This window comes from Rhamphochromis sp. 'chilingali' (assembly GCF_963969265.1).
Source record: "Rhamphochromis sp. 'chilingali' genome assembly, chromosome: 15".
In the NCBI taxonomy this organism is placed as follows: domain Eukaryota; kingdom Metazoa; phylum Chordata; class Actinopteri; order Cichliformes; family Cichlidae; genus Rhamphochromis; species Rhamphochromis sp. 'chilingali'.
The window spans coordinates 13,963,118-13,985,570 of NC_137942.1; the positions used below are offsets into that span (position 1 = coordinate 13,963,118).

Consider the following 22,453-nt stretch of genomic DNA (forward strand, 5'->3'; position numbering starts at 1 on the left):
GTGTGATAGTGCTGGAGGTGGTGGTAGAGTGTTTGAGGGGGAGGCTCGCATGATGTCATCTTGTGGCATGGAGGGGGCCAATCAAACCCTGAGAAAATTATGTCACCTTTTGTTGAGCCGGTCCATTCAAGGCTATAGAAGTGCAGTGAATTGAGAGCTGCCGAGAGGTCATTTTTTCCCCCCTGAGTTGTGTAAATGTGTATGTGTGTGAGAAAAGGGAGGAGAGAAAAAAGGGGGGAGGCAGACAAGCAGAGAAGTGCATTGTGGACATGCTAATGTTGTTGAACATAAGCAGGGCCATAAAGATGTCACAAAGCTCAACTTCCAAAACATCACCACCGGGGCCTTTATCCCGCTTGTCGGTTTTTTTTTTCAGACGGCTATGACCTCGTCCACCTCAAATTTGAGTCTTAATATGATTCCTATGATGCCCGAGACAAGTTGTCAAGCACTAGAATAAAAGCCTGAACAAACTGTAATGGAACTTGCCCAGTCAGCTTTGTTTTATCACTGAGGCAAGGACAACAATAAGTAACCCCTTGAGGAATAATTACACCCTTAGCAACTATACACTCCTTCACCTATGTGCCATTCCCTCTCCCCACATGGCCCTTAGCTCCCACCCACCCTGACGCAGACTTTATTGAATCGTAACTGAAATGACAGCGAAAGACAGCTGAATGGGAAGTCACTGCTGAAATGCTGAAGTCACTCAGACTAAATGAAAACAATGCATGCATTAGCGACGTATGTTGAATATTTTTGGGACAAGACGAGGGATCTGTGGGGATTTCTTCCACAGTATGGTTGGAAACTCCCTGCATTTTGACACACGTTGACCTATTATGTGACATTAAGCACTTCTCCATCAACATCATACGTGACACGTTTGTAGAGTGTAAACTCAGCAAAATGATGTCATCTTTTTACTGTTACTTCTACAATTTTTTGTGATTATAGTAAGTGATGCATTTACACATTACATTGTAACATCAACCAAAAATATACATTCAGTATGTTGCGATTGCCAGTAAAACTATTAAAAATCACTGTTTCAGTTTAAATGTAACATATTACATTTTTACTGTAAAGTTCACCTTTACCTTGTCTTCCTTTGCAGAAAAAAAAAAAAGATAACACCCCATTTATTCCTCAAATGCTAGACTAGCACATACTGGCCTAACTAGTAAGGAAGCCAGCATGAATAACCGTAACAATGAACACCACTGAAACATCCAACCATTTATCTCATGTATCTGGAATGACAACACAAACAAACAGCAGCTTGGATACACCTTTTAATTTCTGCTAACAGGGCTTAACAAAAACAACAAAAGCTATGGAGTCATAAATCATAATGAGAATAAACTGCTTGACAGGATTATTAACTGAAATTAGCAGAAGCTGCCAATGTGTCACAATAAAATGCAGCGTAAGAAGGAGAATTCATGGTTTTACATTAATGACAATGGCTTCTTTGTCGAAGATGAAAATCACATATCCACTGATTGAGTGATTCGTCTGATTAATCTCAATCACATGTGCATTAAGTCTTTATACACAGTAGGAGACATCTTTTGTGCTCCTCCCTGGATAAACGTTCTTATGCAGTTTTAGAAGAGCCACTTTGAAAACAGTCACATTACCAAAAATGACAAAAATTACACATTAAATGCTGAAGTTACTGAATGAGCGACACTGTAAATAAAATCTGCAAAACAAGAGAAGATACATAGATGCCGGGAAATTATCATCATAAAATCAATTAGAAAAATAAAGTCAAACAACATGCTGTATCCATCAAAGTAACTATGGTAAATATATGACTCTTCTATAGAGCATTTCTCCAGATGGGGCTTACTGATCTGTTCCATGATGTCTGAGCAGCAAAACGCGATTCACCGTCCTGCTGCGTTTATGTCATAGCTTCTCCAAGCTCACGCTGCTCACTGAATCCTGGGAGCTAGATTGCCAGTGTTGGAGCTCATGTTGTCGGCAGCCTTGCCAGGAGCAAACATCTGCTTCAGAGGATGCTGGTCCAACAGTCCAAACCAGGATTTAGTATGATCCTGGAAACATAATACAGAAACTAATGACTGACTGGAGCCCAAAACCACTTACTTGAATATTGAGACATTTCTCATACCTGCGCTTAAGAAAAAAAAAGATAAGTATTGGATCCTTTATAACAATGTTTTGCTTAAAATGTTGAGTCAACGTTTTTTAAAGTTACGTCAAATAATTATTAAATTAATAAAACATCAAAACTGATCAACTACTGCGCAGCTGATTACTTTAGCAGAACAGAACTGGCTCTTTTCAAAAAACTGCTGACAAAAGAAATGGGCCTGAGAAGAAGAATTATCCACAGCCTCATTATCACATTATGGTGTGTTGGCTAACTCCAGATGCCTTTGTTGGATACAGCGTACCAGGCCAGGTAATCATGCAAATGAAGCTAACTATTTTTCATAAAAGAAAAGAAAGATAAGTCCATCTTTAAGACTAAAGATAGAAATATAAGCAAATTGCTTAATAAGCAGCTGAACAGCTGAGTTATTTTCTGAATTCTCATCTAATCTGGCTTCAACATCTGCTTTTAAGATGACATAATACACAGAGGTGCTCTCCTGACAACCCAGGCTTTGCTTTACCCTCCACAAAATGACATGACGTTGTCTACCACCCACTCAACCCTGCATGTTTTATGGCAGAAAAGTGGCAGGACGGGCCTGCCCCGCTTGTTCTTTGCCCGGGGAAGGAACATGTCAGAGGATAAGCAGTCATCTATCAATGTTTCCTATCTTCTTTCTGCTTGTCTGCACTTCTGAGTTGGTTTACCTGTGAGTAGTCACGTTCCATCAGTGTACAGTATAGCCTCATTCTTGTACTCTTTCTTCATGCGCCTATTCCCGCTCTCACTTTTTGTTACCACTACACATTCTTAGCTACCCTTCTTTTTTTCATTGTGGCTTTAGTTTTGAAAATCAGGGAAAGGAGGACAGATTTCCTTTACCTGACTTTGTGCATCTCTTCTGGCCTCCATTCTGGATTTTCCCTTCCCACGTTTCTCTCACATGCCTCACCCTGGAGCACAGCCAAGCAGAGAAACATCAGCATACAGCACCAGGTTTCAACCTGCCTCTGAGTCTACGCCTGCCTGTGTATGTCTCTCTCTGCCCGAGGCTGCAACTGAGGCCTGCCCCTATCACCATCCCTCATCAGCACATCTACTGTACCTGTCTGCTGGCACCCTGCCATCCATACACAGTTCTCCATTTGGTGAGAGAACAAGATGGAAGGGAAGAAAAAAAAAAGATAAGGCAAGCCAAAAAATCTACAGAAAATGACTACTCATGTTGAGGTCAAGCAGATCTGACCTCCAATGAGAACACCCAGGAGTATCCTGAGAGGCACAAATACAGTACCACTCATTCAGTTGGCTGGGTGCACTGTGCAATCCCATCAACAGGTTTCTTTGAAAGCCACCGACTCTGTGGTGGGCCATCAAAGCATATCTTCATTCAGTTCCACTGAAAGGATCTGAGGCTCCTGAGAGAAGTTGTGTTTGAAGTGATATCTCTGTGTCCCTGCATTCTTTACTGTGCTGTCATGACTTGGGTTACACAATAAAAAAAACAGCAAGAACACGGGCATGAATCCAGTGGCACCACCCTGATCACATCTCTCATATATGTGAACTACCACTTCTTCCTCTGTTTATTTAGTCAACATACCATACTGTGGTTGTTTATAGCAACGGTCGCTGCTCCTCATAAGACGACACTGTGTGTAATCACGTACTCCTAGGCTTTAAGATCAAACAAAAGACAGAATCTTACCTGTTGAATCTCTTGAGGTCATGTTTCCATTACTCAGCCCCTTCTTGGTGATCATCTGAAAAAGATAAAGAATGGCGAAATAAAGTGATTCAGAGAGAGGTGCACATATAAGACAAAAGAAAAAAAAACTGGAGTCATATTTTATCTCGACCAACACTGCCCAAACTTGTATTAAGAAACTTTGATAACTGTAAATGAGTAATGCCAAATGTTCCCTTGATTTACAGATGCCACAAGATTAACCCGCAGTGTTGTATAATCTCTGAGTCTTGTTGGGTGTTAAAATGAAATCATTTAGTACACTTGCTTGAACTGATTTGGATTATGTTAATATTCCTATAATTAATTATATGGTTTCCCATTTTGCATGGCCTCTAAATATTATAACAAGAAAAAACAGAGAGAAGGAAACAACAGTACAATAAGAATTACAGGTCATGTGCACTTTATCTTTTTAAAATAAATGAATAGTACATAAGACAACTTGCTTCCTCTCCAGTGTCTGTAAAAACAACAGGTCTCTCACAGACATACAGATCATAAGTGACTTGACTCATTTAGGGAAAGTCCCACTTACTCATGCAAAATTATATTTCAAATTAGAGCCAAAAAAGCTGCAGTATGTAGAAGTATTTTTTTTTTTTAATGGCATGTTCAGGGTTAAGCAGCTGGCATAGGCAGCTAAAGGCAGTACCGGTTTTCTAGTCTTTACCTCTGCTAATTCACTGAATGGGAGAAATAATATCCTGCTATGAGTTTGCACAATCTGTGCACAGAGTTTTGCTCTTTGCTCCACTGCCTGTGAGTGAAACCCCAGTACACCTCTGATATCTCTGTCTGTGAAATGGACCCATACAGCTGACAGATGTAGCTTGCTATCCTAGCTTGCTAGCATTAGCTGATAACTAATAGCTCAGAATTACTCTCTGGCCTAAACATAGCAACTTTAAGCTCAAGAAATTTAACATGGTAAGCCAAAGCCTCTTTTATATGGAGTCTATGGGCACTATCGTTTGTTAGCTCTAATAACTGAAATTTGTGAGCATGTTGTACATGTAGAAGTTAACCATATGAAAAAGAACAAAAGCAGAAAATGACTCATATATGCATGACTGTATATAAAAATAAGTGAAAGCAGTACTTTCGCAGAAACTAAAAAAAGTCAAATCCGGATTAGAAACTGAGATCTACGTTTCATCTTTGCTTAGTGTAAATCTAGGGTTTCAGGGGAGCTCTGCAAAACCTGGCATCCCAGGAAAATTTAAGTAACCAAAGTAGCTTTTCCATTGTAACATTTAAAATTTATTTGGTGTGCTGGTTTTATTTTATGAGGTCAAGAGGTTCAGGTAGATACTGAATCAAGACTCTTGCAGGTTTCTACAGCACATGCAAACACGTTAAGAGGCTGGACCAAAGACAGCGTCGGTCACTCTTCATCCATTCCAAGACAAAGGCGCTCTCTGCTTCTGAGTTTCATTGTCCCAGAACTGTTGCCTTGGCAACAAAGGCACTGTTTCCAAGTGACACAAAGCCTAAACTAAAAAAACTCTCCTTTTCAGGTTGAAGGCTCCAAGAGTTGAGGGGAAAACAGCAATAACAGGACGGTGGGGAGAGAAACTGAATACCGGCAAATTGCTTCCCAGAGTTTCTGGAGGACATGGTAAAATGATTCTTTCTTTCCTCTGCCTTTTAAAATACCTTTCCCTGGCACTAGGCACCATAGGTAGTTGTGTGCTGGTCCCATTTCTTTTATATCCTTTCTTATATTTCTAGCTATCATACTGTGCTAAGTGAGTTATCATGTACACCAGCAGACTGGAGCTGCATGTGGCTAGGCTAAGCCTCCAGATGAGGTAATGTTTAGAGAGTTGGTGAGCCAGCAGAAGGGTTGGTCAGGTCTTGATTAGCTCAGGGGTAGGGGCTCTCTTTAATATTGGACACCCCTTTGTCTGGTCAGATTACTACCTTATGAAAAACTACTCCTGCTGACACGCCTATTGGGATCAGAGCTTCCTGCTTGCTACATCATCCTGCTTATGAGTTCTCCACACACAGGAAAACACTTTCAAGCAACAGCACTTTCACACACACTTGCAACTCTCACAAACTCTCAGAAGCACAATTACTAAGAAACTCACAAGACCTGTGCATGCATTTACACGACACTCCCAGGAGCACTCATTGATATCACCTCCTAGGGCCTCCTCTCTTCCATTTGTGTATGCCATGACCGCAGTTGACGACCTCGAGATGGAAAACAACCTGCAGTTATTAACAAGGCCAGATGACACACAAACACACGCTCATGCACGCTCACTTGTTTTTATTGTGGTCGTCTCCTCCGGCCACTCTCCAATGAAAATCACATGATGGACCTCTTCCAGCTCAAAAAAAAAAAACCCATCTGAGAATCTCGACCACAAAAACATCAATAAACATTTTTTTTCTATTTATGTAAAAAAAAAAAACAACCCAGCAGATTCATAGGGGAAGCTTTAAGGGGATTTGAATCCTAGCAGTCTTGTAAAAAGGGCTCAGGCTACAGGGTGATTTCAATTATTTGATATAATTTCTGATGGTCCATTAGTTCAAAATAAAGCTCTGATTATAAGAGATGTGTAAACAGAAAGCTGCAAACAAAACCTTCATCCGAGTCTGTAGCAGAGCTTTGCTTTTTTCCAGATGTGTAATTGACTGTTAATTAGTGGTGGCTTTATTTCTGCAAATAAACCGTGTTTAAACCGAAGAACAACGGAATAAAAGCAAAACTCTGGTGTGTTTGACCACATTGCAAACTTCAACACCTCTCTTTTTCTAGTGGAGGCAAGCCTATAGTAGCAAATGATCACATGTCTGCGTTGCACTTTGTGAAAACAAATTAATACTTGTAGGTGTATACACACAAGTATTGAAGTACATATATCCATACACACACACACACACACACACACACACACACACAAATCAGTCAGGGACACTGGCACAACCTTGCGCCAGCGGTCCTTTAAACCAGTCATGTGAAACGACCCGTTCCTTTCTGCAAATCAGATTACATCTCCGAGCTGAGCTAAGGTCTGCAAGTCTACACACACATTCAAAGTTTGGTGGCTATACTCAGACACAAACACACAAAAACACCCACACACACACGCACTCAGTTAATCAGATTTTTCCCCACAAAACTTCCTGTCTTTGTGAATGTACAAAAAAAATTGACAGCATCGGACATTGGCCAAAATAATCATTTAAAAAAATGCAATATCCAGTTAATTTATCGCAGATTCCTTTGATTCCACATTCCATTAAAAAGAAATATATATATTTTCATAGAAGGCTGTGAGATAAGCCTTCTTTCAGCAGCCTTCAACTGCTGTTTGGCAGATCAGCTATGGAATGAACACATGCGGAAACATGTTTATAGCGTATTTGGCAGGAATGCAAATGATAGATGATTCACAAATGATTCAAATCCTATTCAAGTTACCATGCACCAGAGAATTAAGCCAGGAAAATAACAGTTTATCAAGCTTAAGTAAGTGTCAATTTGGCTTTGGTCAATGATTTTACTTTAAACAAGCCTTATTATTCTATGGAGTAATGAAGTTTGGGTTAGCACATAAATAAGCACGGTGTGGCAAAGTTATTATACACAGTGTGCATATCTTTAATGACTGCTTGGTTCTATGATACGCTGCTGAACACATCTAACATCTTTGTGCGTTTTAGCTTCAGTGGTCAGATTCGTAACTATTTGCAGTTTTTTTTTAAGTTACAGTGTTAAAGAGGATGCTTGGCTTGATGCTGGTGGACTGTTTGGCTTAATCAAATCCAGACAGTTGGAGAAGTATAAATTGTCTCTACACAATCTATGTTAAGTCTCTACTTTTTTAGTCTACTCTCCGTCTACTACCACTTACCATTTACGTCTTTAAAAATGTTTTAAGGAAATCTAAATTACTTTTGAGTCTGGAAGAAGAATCAATGCTTTTCAATTTCCATTATAAAAACAAAGAAAGTTCTTCGTGGATCTACTGCATAGCTGAATGCCTTTGCCTGTTTTGCCCTTGGTGCCACAAAGGTCAGAAGGTGGGAAGCTGTGGGTGGCAGGTTGAGACAGGGTGCCTACAATGGGGTGTCAGGACTCTGTCAGTCAGTCCAACTCAACTGGGTCATTCTCTCTTCACAGTGACATTTGAGAAAACCAGCAATGGGGACCGGCTGCACAGGGAATGGAGGAACAGAGGCACCGCACCCTGGTTTAGGTTGCACTGGATGCTCAGATAAGACAACAGGAAGGGGAAGATTTGAGCAGGGCAACATGGGGAGCAAATCATGGCTACCATTACTCAGGAAGAATTCACTCATCCCTCAGATCACTTGCCACACCTGTGGAGGCCAGTGTCTAAATCACACAGTGCCACCAGTCAGAAGTTTAGAATTGGTCACCAAAGCCTCAGATTAGAGTCAATGTAAATTGAGATAGCATAATGCCCACAAAAAGCTATTGAACTGGAAGCTCTGGTTGCGTTGCCCAAAAATTAAAATAAACGATACAAATATTTAATATATGACACAAACCTTATTAGCTTCAACAATCCAAATCATGTCAATCAAGTAATAGTAATAGTAATTTATCAAAAAAGCTGATTTATCCCTGTATCTAAGGCAAGGTAACAACACAAGAAATTATTCTCTACAACCATATGCCTTATTTTTGTTATAACAGAACAAATGAAGGTGAAGGGTATCTAGTATCTGCTATGTAAGAGGTCCAGTGTCTAAACAGCTGCAATATGGTGCAAGACATTGATCAAAACAGTCTTAGCCACTGAGTTGCCAGTTGAATTTCTCATGTCTTATGGTTTTATCTGTAATATTTAGAATAAGAAAACGAGCAGTGTTCCACATTATAACTTGTGATGATAGCTGTCATTATTTTAGATATTTAGGATATTTGATAAAGTCATAGACCAATAGATCAATAAAAAACCTGTTATGATCCTACAATTAGAATAGATTGGTGGAAATGGAGATGCTGTGTGCTGTGCAACTCAAAAGACAGTCCTACAGTTCACTTACATTACAGTATGTGCACACCCACACACATAAGCAAAATAAACCACAATGTAGTGTCTTCATCTGGAGTTTATTTCCTGCCCTCCAGCGTGACATATGGTTACTTGTTTCTGTTTTACACCTCTGAATCTTTCTGTTGAAGTTTTCTGGCAGCACATAAACCATTCATCACCAGAACTGGGACCGAACTTTGGTGACATGGGTCATGACCTTAGCTCTAGGTTAATGAAAATGTCCACATGGTGGATTAGGTTGGTGTTTGGATATAGTTTTTATCTCACCAAGTAGCAAGAAAGTACAAAAATCTGTGTTATATTGGTGTTACTGACCCACATGGAAACTTAGGAGGATAATGAAGTTCAGGTGGTTCTAAAATAAGACATATTCAGTTCTAAGGGTGTGCAAAACCCCCCTTTTTGGAGGTTTGAGTGGGAACTCCCACTTGCTGTGCCATTAATTAACCATCATACACTGCACTTGAAGAATGTTAGACAAAGATCGAAATCGAGGCCTACGACTGGGAAAGTGTGAATCAAGCAAACGTGCTGCACCCCTTGCTCATTCAAATGTACCTTATGTCATTTTGTTTTCCAAACCTGGCCTTGAACTCTTCCCTTTATCCATGCATACTTGGACAAAAATGTGTGTCAAGTTTTACAAGGTGTGAAGTGAGGAAACAGTTTTATTCAGAAGCAGCAGCGGTAAAGATTCATCTAGTCTCAGATGAAAGTGTCACCTTCTACGACCCTTTTAAACCAGAAGGTGCAGTGACCAAGAATTGTCACAAGATCCATGAAATGTTAGTTTTGGAGCAAAGGTAAACAGCTTCTCCCATGGTGGGCCTGTACCCTACACAGAGTAAGCACATGTTTCCCATTGTGGTTGAAAGGAAAGGGGATTAAAGTGTAGCACAGCCGGAGCCACAGCTATACACCCCATGGTGGGATCAGAGTACTCTCAGGTCTTTGAGTATTGCTGATACAGCCAGTTAAAAGTGACTGGTGTGTAGGGAGAATGCATGGTCAGATCTAGCACTGATCCTCTAGAGTCCAACATTGGGGCCTTTTCTGGCGTCTAAGGAGGCAGACATGTTACCATGTTGACAGCATGGCCTAACTATGGCCGATGGAGTAACACACACACACAAAAAAAACAGAATAGTTCAGGGTTATGGGAAGGCGTTGAAACAGAGCGGATTTTATTTTCAGTGACCCAATGCTGCATCGATGAAAAAGAGATCACCAACTCACACTGGAAGCAGAAACAGAGGGAAAGAGGAGAAATGATGGAAAAAACTGTAAGTAGCAGATGGTTAAAGCTTGCAAATACAAGGTTCTCACCCCGAGGCCTCGAGGTCAAACAGGCCACATTTAGGTTCCACAGGGGAGAGTTAAAGCAGGAGACTGTGACTGTGCAGCCAATTAAAGGACACTTTAAAAAAAAGCAAATAGTGGTGGGCACATTAAGGAAGATATGCATAGTGAAGCATATCTGCACATACCAAAAACTGCCAATTAACTAACACCCCATGAAGCTCAGCTGTGACTGCTTCAGCTGAAGAGCTTACATGTGCAGCAAGTAAAGAGACTTTTCTGTGGTGGGTCAGAAGGGATGCTGAAGGAGGGTTGAACATTCATTTTGTCAATCACACCCAATATTAGCATCTCTATCAAAATGTCCGAGGGATTTTTAATCTTTGAGACTTTACCAAATTTCAGCGGCGGTGACTCACTATAGACTTGATGGCTCTAAAATACAACTCGCTTTAAACAAGACTTTAAACAGAAACGTCAAGAGCTCAGTAATGACAAATCACACACTAACATTTTTTTTGAGAACCTTATACATTTATATAACCTTATATAATTATCTTCTTATATTATAAGAAGAGCATTTAGCCCTGGCTATATAGAACTATCATAACATCCTTAAATGCGAGATTATTTCCCTGAAAATTACCTAAAGAGACAAAAGTAATAAAAAAAGAGACTAATAATGTACTTAGAAACTAATGAAGTCTGACATGCCTTAAACATCCAGAAAGCAGCAGTTTTAACATAAATCTAGTGACTTACTGTACTCCTCCGCCCTGTGAGATCAGATTCTCACCCAACTTGACTACTCCAAACCATCATTCTTACACTTTTGACCTCAAAATTCACACTCGTACGCATAGATACAAACTTCCTATATGTCTGCCAATCTTGCAGCAGTGGTGCATGCTTCTGTGCATGTTTGTGGGGGAATTTGAGGAGCGTGAATTATGTGCTGGGCGTTTGTGCAGATTTGCAGGACTTTCTCACCCACAAAAACACTGTTTGGGTGAAGCAGTACGGCATGTTAATGAGCATGTGCGTGGTTGTGTTTTGAAACTGGAAACAGATTTATGTAGTGTTTGGGATCAGCTCTGTAAAGGTCATACTAAACAAGCTAGCTCATTTCAGTAAACCCTATTCCCTTTCTGATCCAGGTGACTCTCGGCCAGTAGTTTCACGGCACACAGAACTGGCATAAAATCGCCATTCTGACCACTTTCTCCATCTTCATGACATCACTAATTTCCGATTCCAGTGACGCCGCACTGACATTCAGCTTCTTTGATTAATTGTTTCCTACAGGGCTCTTGCGAGTGTTTCTGTTTGAAAAAAATAAATGACAAAAAATATTTTCTGGAGCCCTATATTGCTAGATCCAAACACTCCTTCAGCTCCAAGCATTGACCACAAAGATGACCTGGCATGGGATAAAATATCAGCCACAGCAATAGTTTTCCTACAGACCCTGATTCCTCCAATAAAGAAGAAGTTAGAGGGGTATCAGTCAAACTCTTGATTACAAACATCCTTCAGCGATACATGTGCAATAGCATTTACTTAAACACACATTCGCGCATTAGTGCACAAGCCTAAAAGCATGTCTATGCATGCGCATGTTGTCAGTGCAGCCATTAGCAAAACATGCAAAATGTAAATGTCCCTAAATGCCAAAGTGGAAAAAGGTAGGATAAGAATCACCTAATCTGGCTAATCCAGCCAAAGATTAGGAGCAGGCAAATATTGCCAATAATAAACAAATGACTAACATTCTCAGTCTGTGTGGTTACAAGCCCAAGGGCTCCAGCTATAACCCAGCAGGGTCTGGATCCAATCCGTGCTGTTTATCAGTGCAAGCAGAAGTGGCCACTTGTGAAAGCTCTATGATAAACACTTGGGGGACAAACCGAGAATGGCTAACAGATCAGTATGACCAAATCACTCCTCTCAGTTTGATTTACAGATCTGACTTCAAGGACCAAAGCACGACATTCTCACCATATTATCACCACTTCATTACTCACTCTGACACTACCTTCATGATAGCCATATTCTGTGGGGATATGATTTAGCCTTGACCATCTCTAGTGACGGTCGCATATTTAGACACTTAAATGACAAGTTTGTCATAGCATTATGGCTGAATTAGTTAGCATGCAATCAGCAATGCAAAAATTCAGTAGATACACAGACAATGCGATTAAATAGACTTTTTTCCCAAGTCGTGTGTCCCAGTTAAATAGGTAACTGCGACCACATGGAGTTCAACATCACAAGCGGTGGTTCAGAAGAGCGACTGAACTAGTTTCCAAGTTCCTTAAATATGAGCATGTTTGTTTTTCTTTGTTAAAATATAACAAAAATAAATATAGTTAGAAGTAGTAGACAGCTGAGCACTGTATTTTGTTCAGGATGATTGACACAAAACCGTTCGCATGTCGAGGTGTCACCATGGAGGTTATGGCAAAATCATGTCTGATAGATACTGTGACTGACCATGAATTCCTTTAAGTAGTAACAGAGCTGAGTAAATAGTATCTGTGTGATGAAACATGACCTCAAAGGTAAAGCAGTGAAAGTACTGAATCTCACCTTCATGCAGTGTACATGTGTGTTTTTTGTGGGTGTGGTGAGAAGTAAAAGTTTCCCTTTGCTCGAAACCACCTATTTTCTTTTGGTTCAGTGTTAAGATTCAAGACGGAAAAGTGCAGAGCAGGCGGTGCTTTCATTGTCTCGTCCACAGTGCTTTACCTGCTGTGCCCAGGGACTCAACGGGCCTAAAGGACTCTGTCACTTTAACCTTGTCCCCAAGTATGTCCCTGGCCAGCACAAAAGCCATCTGGGGTGCGGCTGAAAGCTTAAGTAACAAAATAACTCTTTCAATCTGCACACTGCATGGTTCTGACTGCAGGGTGCTAAGGTTGCCAATACCAAGACACTGGACCTATTTCTCCTCCTTCTCCTCCACCCTTCTAATTCTGGCCTACATGACTAACTCCAACTGAAAGCCCCACACGCCAAAGGTGGGAGCCCAAAGCACTGTAAGATTCAAAAAAAGACCACCTGCTCATCAAACTAAATTGTACTCACTGAAAGCAAGAATAGAGAGAATGAAAAGGAGTTGAGCGAGAGGGAAACAAATGAAAGGAAAGACAAGTCACCATTCTCCCTCTGTGATCTTGGCAGACAAAAGAACAAATTGTGTTTCTGCCTCATGGCACCAAGCGTCAAAATTGATATAGGGTCCCACTCAGTGCTGTTTGTATTTGAGCATACTGATATAGGCTCCATCAGTTCCCACAAGAGAGCCAGAGAGGTGCATGGACCTACCTACCAGCCTTTCATCTAGGTTTCTTTTGTATTATGCCCACTTGTGTCTGTTGTTTGTCTTGAGTAGAATTGACTGTTATTATTCCAAACAGCATTATCTTTATTAATGCCACAGGTCTCAGGACTGTGCACTCCCTAGGAGTCGGGTCTGGACAGAGCTGCAAGCAATCTCCCTAGATAAAAGCTCAGTAGAGAGCTGTATGCAAGCCAGACAGCCGGACGGGCCTTTACCCTCCCTCCTCATTCTCTGAGAGAAGTGTAGGCCCTACAAAGACTGAGATTTGACTTTAATCTTAGCTCTTTCATAAGGCATCTCAGCTGAGGGCATGGCTCTAGAAGCCTATCAGAGTCACTTTGTGTCAGCCACGAGTCAGAACAAACAAGTGTAATGTTAGTAAAGAAAATAAAAAAACTTTCTATAATAATTCACAGAAAGTAAAATATACATGATCAAAAAGTTTTGAGAACTTGAAATACTGAAATCACAATATACAGATACACAGTTTATAATGTTGGTGGCTAATATGTGCTCAGAAGTGAGGCCATTTTCCAAAGGCAGCCATGCATGATGAGTTATTTTAGAGGTGGTGTGGAGAGCTGACGTGTGGCCAGGTCAGGGCAGGGCAGGAGCTGGGGTCTCGGTTTAGTGCCTAAAGCTGCTTGCTCCAGTGAGGAACACAGCATCAGCTCCCGGCCAAGCCCTGGACACTGATTTATGGGACATGCGGATTACCATCAAATCAGCCATAAGGACCACCCAGATAGTGGCACAGGACAACAGCCACACAGACTCACAAAAGGCGCACAGCTATTCGAATATACTTGCAGGCTAATAGTGACTAATATGGACATTGTTCAACAGACATCCACAAAACACCGAACCATTACTCAATGACACTTTAAATGCAAACACATATGCTGTTTAAGATGTAGTAAATATTGTAGATTAAGACTTTCTGGGACTAAATGAAAAGCTGCACATGCCATGGGTAATGGCTGGTTAACCACTCAAGTGCAGTGGGAGAAATGAGTTTGCTGAGTCTTCCTCACAACCACAAAGCGAGAGAGCCAGCTTCTCTCAGAGTTCATCTGCATCTACGGGATGTGCCTGGAGGATAATGGGTGATGTTCACACTGGCATTCATTTTCTTAACGGCGATGTGGACTCCTCTCACTCATATGCCATCGTTAATACTTTTCCACCAAGTCACACAATCCAATAACATGTCCTGAACCAAAGAGGAAAAAACACAAAAAAGGACATTTCTCACTTGAAAGGGCACAACGCAACTCAGCCATAAGGGACCAGTTTGATGAGCTAAACAATATGTGTCATGACAAATCGGACATGGTACATTCCCTAGGCAAACACTGATCTCATACGGGGAGACTGCTAGGCAAATATTCACCTGCCCTAAGCTAATAACATGTGTGGGGGCAAACACACACTTAAGCTCGTCAATACTGAGACAATGATGGGAATTAGATTGCACAATGACTAAATGAAAAAAGCATCAGAATTTTCTTTTAAAGGACCATCTCAGTGATAGTCACATGTAACATTTTTAATGACAAACTCACCGTATCATGAAAGAATGCAAGATTTGTATCAACAGAGGTAAATGGTGTTAACTTGGGCCATCACAATGCCTTTGGTAAGAGGACATGCACAGTGTACATTTTATTGTGCAAGAATCTAAAAAAAATATCTGCATGCTTTGTGTGTCAGGAAATCCTACTAAACAAATGGCACTTATTTGTCTCTAAGGCCTTTCTAACCTAGTTGAGCCAAGCTCCAGAGACAGCACCACGCTACACAGTGGGCACCCTTGACACTTCCTGACCACGTGACTCTCTCCAGCTGCCTTTTGATTGGTTTCTCTGAGACCAAGGGATTGAAGAGAAGAGGAAGCGGTAGTGGCAAAGGGTGGCGGGTAACTGCCTGGCAGCAGACACATGAGAAAAAAAAAAGAAATTCCTGCCCCATTGCCATGGAGATGAGTCAACAGCAGGTCGAGGGAGAGCAGAGAGGGCTGGGGGGCTGCAGGGCACTGGCTGACCTGCTGTAGTTAACAATTCATCCCCGTATCCGGCTCGCAAATGATTGGGCAAACATGGAGTGCCCTGGAGGCAAAAGGGCCCCAAGGGGCTGAGAGAGGAGCATTACCCTGGGGTGACACACTGACAGGCAGACAGAGGGTGGACCAGCTGAAAGAGGGAGTAAGGGATAGGGGCTACCAGTGTGGGGTGGGGGGGTGAAGAGGCCTAATTGGAAGTGGGATAGTGGCGAGGCACACCGAGTACTGGGGGCTACAGTACAGTCACAAACGGTACTGATGGTTGTGCCCTTTTAAAGTAGCGTAATTAAACGACTTGTGTTAAGATGCCATTTTGAGGATGAGAACAATCTTTTAAGGACACCACAACAAACATCACCCTGGAAATTTGGTTTCTATTCGTCATTCTAAGCTAAATGGTTAACAGCACTTGGCTACTTATACTGTTGTGCCAACAGTAAAAGCAGGAGTTACGTCAGTTTTATAAGCCTAAACCACAGTAACACCATAAGTCTTTGGCATGTATCCTCTTTGCTACAGAAGATTTTGCCACAAATGCGGCAAATAAAACACTCATGCACACTTTGAGTTCACGGAAGGTTGATTTGCAATGGTTTAGAGGAGAAGACTCTAAAACTAAAACATCCCAAGCTCATCAAAAAAGTCTGCAGTGACTTTGGAAACACAAACTCACCAGAAGATCGCTAGCATGCAATTAAAGGTCGAACTCTCATCTCGAGAATTTGGATTCCTTCACTGTAAAGACAAATCAGAAGAGGAAATATGTCAGTTCACACCTTGATAATATGCGGTACAATTACATTGCTTACACTTCGCTCTCCTTAACAGTGACACAGTAGCTAATACTCAACAGGTTTCGAACATTACCCACTCTGCAGTGGCGCAGACTCACATCCATAATGGATCAGAGTAAAAAATAACAGATGAGCGATGGGTGGATTTCATCAATGTCACATCATACAGACAAACCACAGGACTTCAATGCTGCACCTATTTTGGGCTAGACTTTACGTAGTGTTGGGTTCTGTCTCACTCAGCAGAAGTTCTCATATGTAACTTTATGCACTGTCACAACTTGGTCTGTTCCCCAGAATGGCAAACCAAAATTCATTATCCAATTGGCTGTCTTTGACTTTGAAGGATTGAAATGCCACTATTACAACAGGCCTTTCACTGGGCAGTGGTGTTTAGAGGGTGTGTTAACAGAGCAGACCTTTTACTGGTCCTTCACTTCTACTAACGTCAGAGCACAGTGTTTTCAAAAACACAGCTGAAGCATGCCCTTCCTTTAGAATCCTCTCAGTAATAACGCAGCCAACAAATCTTATAAATGAAAAACAGAGCAACACTTACTGTGTCTGTGAGAAGGAAAAAAAAGAGAGAATAGAAGGAAAACAAGAGGAAAAAGTGTAATTATGATAAACATAGCAGATGTTAAGAGTCACTTCTCGAAAGGTGTGTCATTCAGGGAGTTTGGGACAAACTTTTGGCTGCGGCTGAGCTCTAAATTTAGCATATTTGCTAAAATAAAAAGTGAGTTCAGTCGCTGGCACTGAGAGTTTGTCCTGCCCATTCATGACCTCAGTGGTGCAGCCGGCGTCACTCGTGACGAAACACAAACCATATAAAACAACAAAAAAAAGACCTCCTCAAATACTCAGTACATAAGGAAACAGGCACACTTTAGCGTTTCCTGTAAATTATCCGGTTAAATAAGGCAAGCCAAAAAACAACAAAAAAAATATAGCTTCCTGCTTTCTATATTTAGAACAAAGTAAAAGTACAAATGTGCCTTTTACATAACTTTACAGAAAAAGATATATAAAAAAAAAAGAGAATCATCTGTCTTCAGTTTCTGTGCATATTGGTTTTGTGTATCTAACGTGAATAGGAGACTGAGGATACATGAGTTTGCTGTATACATTCTGGAGATGAGCCTGTGTGTGTGTCAGAGCTGCAGAGGATGCCCTCGGGGATAAGATGAGGAGTAAATGAAGCAGAAGTCCCATCTAAGCTCAAAAGCATGTGTGTATCAAGGCTGTAACTAAAACACAAGCATAAACACAAGCGATGTTAGGGATTACACCCTGCAATACCACCGCAGGAAATCACTGACAGCACAGGTGTAACCATCATCGCGGACGCATTCTTCCCCGTCTCCGCTCTGCCAGCGGAGGCCTGATTGGCAGCTCATTCTCCACGTTCGTTGGCTGCTTGAAACCTGTGTAAACATCTTGTGGGCATTTGTGTGTGGGACATACAGGTGAGGAGAACACACACAAAGAAGGATTACCGTGGCCTAACATCGCGTCAAACATGCCTTGCAGCACAATACCACACAGTCTCTCGAAGACTTATTATTTCCCCCGAAATCCTTTCCTTCCTTTGCCTTTAGAGTCGAGTCCGATCTGAAACATACAATACGTAAAATATCCACTAAATGTGAGTTGTTGTATCTATTACGATCTTCTTTACGCTGGTCGGATAAGTTTAAGACTTCACGTTTAAAAAGCAGGAGGAACAGAATTTAGTGTGAGCTGCAGGAAAGGAAAAAAGGGAGGAAAGCACATTTCCTCAGCAAACAGCACCCTCTAGAGTGACACAATTCATTCAATCCTGCATCTCACTCCTGGTCTCTGCATGACGTGCAGAAAACGTTGCTCAAGCACAGCATTAATCAGCAACATTTGCTTTACTTAAAATGCAGATAATTCCGTTTAAAACGTCAGGCTTGCGGTTATTTTTTTGGTTTTCTTTGAGACACTAACTAAGCAGGTTGCCTTGTTCTCTGGATTATTTGTGAGCCACATTATAGAGGCAAGAGTGAACCTTTCGTTTTCCCAATGCGAGCTGATAATGAGACAGGCCATTATTAAGATGTTTGCTTTAATCGTGTGCAGGGTTATTAGGTGCAGTTTACAGTACACAAGAGAGATTAAGTTAGGCCACGCATGATGGAAAGAGCTGAGGAGCCCCACGATAAGCCAGCTACCCCACAACTGTGAAGTGGGCTGAGAAATATGAGCGCACAGCAGGACATGAAACGCAGCAAGACAAACCATTTTCCCTCCTCTCTCTCTTTCTCCCTCTCTCTCGCCTTCTTTCTATCTCATTTTCTCTCCTTTTGCCCCAAATCATGTTACACAACTGCCAAGGAATGCCTGCTATATCAAAGAGAGACTTAAAACGAGCACAAAAGAAAAGAACAGTAAAGAGTGGATCGCAGAGGCAACTATGGAAGCTGTAGGTGTTTGATTCTTTTATGTTTGTAGAAAAGAAAAACATGGCAGGGAGCTTGGCATTAGTGTAACAGTGACACACAAGTCCGGACACATACACGCCTGACTGCTTAACAAATGCTTGTATAAACTAAATCAGACTGAGACACACAGCACGGAGCACCAAGCAGGGAGCCCTACATGTTTCCTATATATTTTTTTTCCATGCCATTAATAAAAAAACACATTGGGCTGTTTCATTACATTTTGTTGGAATAAAGGGAGTGCTTAAAAATCCATCATTTTATGAGTGCTCAAACTTTCCCACAGAATTCCCACCATTTTCCGTGCGTTTGACCCAAACGCATTAAAGTAGCACTCAATTAGGCTGGCACACGGAGCCAAACCGGGGCGTTCGTTTGCTGCTTAATCATGACACACAGCAGCCACCAACAGAGATCGCACGACCTGTTGTGCATGAATAGAAACAATTCCCTGCATGAAGACAATGGGGAATCTAAAAACAGAATAAATAATATGTTTTAATGTTTAGAGAGAATGTAAGGATTCAGCTAAAGTTAAGAATGAGTGGGACTGTCCTGAAAAATCAGGTGGGTCACACTCACATCCTTTAGCAAAAGGTAAAACGCTGTATGTGTGTGTGACTGCATGTTTGTCTGTGTGTATGTCAAGTTAGCAGAAGGTCGGAGCGGTGAAGTATTAGAGCGCTGTTTGCTCTCTTCCATTCTTCCATGTACTCTTGGGGATCAATTTGTTTGAGAGTTTGAACAGTGACGTGTGAAACCCGTAAAAACAGGACATAGCGCCACACTATTTGCTCAAGAACACCCAGAGAATGGACTGCCATTACAAAACAAATCCCTCAGCCCGCATTCCTCCTGTCCATCAAACCCTACCTGTTGAACAACATTTGACATAGAGCGGAAAAGGTAGCTTGCAGAAGGACTTCAATTTATTAAAAGTGTTTGACACTACAGGTCACTCCTCCTCCACGTACATGTCAATGCACACATCCGCAAAGTGTAATAGGAACACAGTATCTGCTCTGGACATTATTTATAATGTTTGAAACTTGCTGTACTTCCACAAAGAGGATAAATTGAATGTCACTGAAATTTGATACGTCAGTGGCTATTTTGTAATGTTGAATTTTTATCTCTTCTGTCTGTTATCAGTGTTTTCAGCAGACGTACCCAAAGTGCTATTACTGCTATTAGTATTTTTATTATGCGATTTCAAATGGGGATGATTACTCAGCTTCATTATGCAATTTTGATTCTTAACAAAACTACAGATGACTGTGCTGAACACTGTTACTGTAACAGAGTGCATATTACTCATCTCTTCATTGGTTGCCAAACATTTTAGAGGATGTTGGAATTCTTCTGGTATCTTTATGTCACATGAAATCAGCTGATTTGTCTAAAAAGCTGTTAAATAATTTTTAGCATTTTCTTCGTTTATTTGTTTGCTTGTTTTTTTTTTCTTTTTTATTGAGAAACAATGCCTAACAAATGTGTGACATGTCAAAAACTTTACATTTTTTTGGTTGATGGAATTAACCAACTGGAACAGAATAAGTGGAAAGAGGCAGAACTAGATTCCAGTCCCTTCCCCTTTCTTTCCTGCTGTCACCCTCATATTAGAGGAGCCACTGGGAGAACTGGATGTGATTTGTATGTGTGTTTTTGAAGAGGGGTGCTCATAAACAGCCATGAAAGGGGCCCCTCTATTCAGCCGGCCAGGCGAGATGCGCTTCACTGGGCCAGCCTTTTGTTTTCCCCTGGTTCACAAAACCTTAAGCATGGAAAAAAAAAGGGGGTTGATTCTCTTGATGTGTGCAGGCCCAAATGATGCCATTAGATTGGTGCCCGTTTTGGGTGAAAAAGGCTTCAGTAGCGCTTGAAGTGATTTAAAAGATGCAGGAGAGAGCGGCCCACAAATCCTGTTTGATAATAACGCTGAAGGAGAATGGGGAGGCAAAATGCCAAGCTAGTGATCATTCTATAGTATGCAAAATTGCTCTCAACCCTATGAGTGCCATGGATGTTAAAACAAAAGATGAGGAACATTCCTTTGTCACGTGATGAGGGTCAATGTGCTGTGGTGGTGTGTGGGGTCAGGAAGTTCAACAAACTTCCCACGCTGCCTTTCACCACAAGACCATGGTTAAAGCCTGTGACACTTCATTATAGGCAGGAGAATTTTGTTTCCCAAAGGGGCAGTGCCTCAGTGCCCATACAAGGATGAGCCATAAGGAAAAAGAAGAAACAAAAAGCAACAATTAAAAAACAAAAAACAACCATACTCAATTTCCTCATTCACGTGGCAGGACTAACACATCAATTACACAAAAGAACGTCTGGGAAAACATTCCCACACTGTCCATCACGTGGAGTCTAGAGAAAATATCAAGGTACTGTATTTTAGTGTCACAAGAAAAAATAACAATAATCTACTGAACATGTGTTTCTGTAATGCGACAAAGATGAAATTTTCTTGAACATCTAAAATTATTTCGGCTATTATTCCGGTTAAGTCGATGGTAAAACAGTGTCACCACAGTCCTGTCTGTCAACAGCAATCAAATAAGTATGAGAACCTGGCAGTGTCAACAACGGGGTAGTGCCAAACAAAACCACTTGTGAGTAAAAGAGCTCCTGATCAAGTCCGGTTCCACTACACTCCTCTCAGCCTCATTTCCAGTCATATTACAACTTATCCCTTTGACATCTCAGATCAGGAAGAAGCTTTTCTGGTTACTTTTTTCTTTCACAATTTATGTGCTAATTTTGGAAGTTACCTACATTACTCTCAGATGGCCTTTTTATGGTCTCTGTCTTTTTTAATATTATTATTTAAATCTACTGCCAAAATCACACTGTTGTTGCAGCATGATAATCTCTTTCATTATATTTTCTGTAGGAGAAAAACATGTATGAATTTTATTAGGGGAGACTTTTGACATGGATTAACATATTCTGAATTAAAAACTTTACTCAAATGTGCTTCAGGTTGTTGGGTTTTCCCCCACTTGGCATGATTATCAGGTGTCGGTCCTGCTGAGCAATATTACCTAGACTGAGGAATGGCCCAAATACCTCTCTTATCAGTGCACATTAGAAACACAGTTTAAAAAGTTTGAGATAAAGTTTCCGCTGTAGATAACAGTCACTTCTTGGATGTATAGACAGTGTATCCACATGAAGATACTGTTTCCTACATGATATCTATCAGCTTATTCTCAAGGTTTGTGCTTCACTGAGGAGGATACAGAAGTTCAGTCCTATCAGTTCTACCATAAGTAATTATCTTATTACCTTTAGTTTTAGGAATAGATCTGGTGGCATGGCACCACTGTGGCTGTTTCTCAAAAGCTTGAGAGCATTATGTTTCCCACACTTGTTTATTAAAATGATATGGAGATATTTTTTTCTTTCCAGGAATGCAACCACAGCTGTCAGATTAAATATCTGTAGTCCATACTGATGGGGGGAAAGCCGTGTTTACATTTATACTCTGAATTGTTCGTAAAATGAATCTAGTCTCTAGTTCATTTGAAAAAACAAAACTAA

General features: G+C 41.0%; 1 long non-coding RNA gene across 1 annotated transcript in view; it reads right to left on the minus strand.

Moving 5' to 3' along the window:
- Window positions 1-1,291: 1,291 nt before the first annotated feature.
- LOC308410846 overlaps window positions 1,292-22,453 on the minus strand; it is a 47,113-nt gene continuing 25,951 nt past the window's right edge. The window contains exons 3-6 of the long non-coding RNA XR_013974276.1: window positions 16,313-16,374; window positions 3,843-3,897; window positions 3,017-3,087; window positions 1,292-2,069 (exon numbers count right to left, since the gene is read on the minus strand). This is a non-coding gene — a long non-coding RNA (uncharacterized lncRNA). The remainder of the gene's footprint in view (window positions 2,070-3,016; window positions 3,088-3,842; window positions 3,898-16,312; window positions 16,375-22,453) is intronic.